Source organism: Corylus avellana, unplaced genomic scaffold, assembly GCF_965113065.1.
Source record: "Corylus avellana unplaced genomic scaffold, dhCorAvel1.hap1.2 HAP1_SCAFFOLD_36, whole genome shotgun sequence".
Lineage (NCBI taxonomy): Eukaryota > Viridiplantae > Streptophyta > Magnoliopsida > Fagales > Betulaceae > Corylus > Corylus avellana.
This window is the reverse complement of record NW_028290484.1, coordinates 113,453-115,405: the sequence shown is the minus strand read 5'-3', so window position 1 is coordinate 115,405 and position 1,953 is coordinate 113,453. Positions and strand designations below refer to the sequence as shown.

General features: G+C 48.0%; 1 non-coding gene across 1 annotated transcript; it reads right to left on the bottom strand.

The window, feature by feature from the left end:
- Nucleotides 1-260: 260 nt before the first annotated feature.
- Nucleotides 261-335, bottom strand: TRNAP-UGG (transfer RNA proline (anticodon UGG)). Its single transcript has one exon. It is a non-coding gene; the product is annotated as a tRNA-Pro (tRNA).
- Nucleotides 336-1,953: the final 1,618 nt, after the last annotated feature.

Genomic DNA, 1,953 nt, shown 5'->3' with positions numbered 1-1,953 from the left:
GGAGACTATCCAAGTCATCCACATTAGAATTTCTAAACCATTTGCCGACTGTGATATAATATATCAAAGATATAATCGATACTACGAATGGTTTCAACAACAACCAAAGAAGAATGCGCGACAGTAGATCACAGAAGAATCCATTGACAGATATAAGTTGGTTTTTCATTATAGTTTTTAAAAAGTGTGCGCTTTTCGTCTGCCTTCCTGACTACGGATAGGCTACAGGGCTTTGCACTTCGGCCCCTGAGAATACCACATCAAGGTGACAGGATTCGAACCTATGGCCCTCTGTACCCAAAACAGATGCGCTGACCAGACTGCGCTACACCTCGTCTCACCCCCCGGAGCATATAGATCCACCCGATCGATGAACACTTGCACCGAACTCGCCCATCCTTTTGGGCACAGGGACGCGAGAACCAATCCGAGTAATCAACCGCTTTTTTTATAAAATCTGCCTCCAGCAAGATAGGGCGACGCCAAAAAGCCGTATAGTGCAGGAGCGCTCACATTTTTTGGCTTCCTCTTTCACTTTCATTTCAAAATCCGGCTCGCTCCCAGCTACCTGTCCTTTGGACCCTTCGCCCGCTTAGAAGTGGATTCGAACCACTGACACAAGGATTTTCAGTCCTTTGCTCTAACCAGCTGAGCTACCTGAACCACTTTCCTAAAGTCTGTTTTCTTCATCGAATAGCGCCCTACCTTACCACTTGACTAGTAAGGGAAAAGCCCTTTACTAAGAAAATATATAGGGCTTTTTTCGCTTGTTCGTCAAGCTTTCGAGTAGCTCCTTCAGCTGCCGCCTAATCTCCCAACATGCTCAAGAACCGAGAGCCGCCCAGGGACTGGACGGCCGGAGGGAGCTTGCTTATAGAAAGAAGATAGGCCGGTCAAACAAAACAAAAACAACGCGTAACGGGCTTTCCGCTCCTAGTCACTAAGTAGTGCTATTCTGTCCTCCGGGGAATTCCACCAAGAGGTTCTTTCTTTCTCTCATGTAATTTCGCCCGCCCGTTCCACTTCCGTGCCGGAGGAAATGGGATTCGAACCCATGATACAATCTTCTTGTATGTCGATTTAGCAAACCAATGCCTTAAGCCACTCAGCCATACCTCCAAGTTGTTGATCGGAATTTGATGTGCCGGGTTTGGTTGGTTGCCCGAAGGGTTATCTGATCCGATCAACTGCGTAAGCCGTAGCGCGCTAGCGCGCGTACTCTTCCTCTATCTATGAGCGAGACTCTATCTAAATCTATGGATCTCCCCAGCGTCAAAGCGAGACTCCATCAAAATCTGCCACTCGTTGGGCGACGCCTTCTTTTCTATGAACACCCCACCACTGAATGATGAACTTTGCCAGTCTTCGCCTCCGACCCGACCAGGAGAGAACACAGGGTCAAGCCAAGCCCTTACCCGCCTGAATTGAATTCATATCTCCTTCGTCTGGTCGAGAAGGGGGATAGCCCGGGGAACTGGACTGTGACTCTTCTATTATTACATTACAGAGAAGTCCATTCTCGTCATGATCGATCCACGTCCTACCGTAGTGCCCGGAGAACCAGGCTTGCTTAGCTTACAAAGCTAGCTTACTAAGGCGAAGGAATTTATCGTTGATTGCACGAGCTAGCTGGAAGAAAGAAGGAATAAGGCAATCCAGCCGTTTTCTTGCTTGGTGCGCTAGTGCGCCTGACTTATAAGTAGGCGTTTTCTTGCTTCCATCCGCCTATCAGCTCTTTTTAACTGGCCTGAAGCTTAAAGACAAATGGCCATAGAGAGCGATGAACTCATCAGACAGCTGCCAGCTAGCCTTGCACTTCCTTATTCACTCTTGAACTACAAGAATGCTAGACTGAAGACCGTCATGCTTTGCTTGATCTCCTGCGCCTACCAGGACGGATTTGCTTTACACATACCTGATTACTTGCTACCGGAAACCGAAGCACCTATGCTT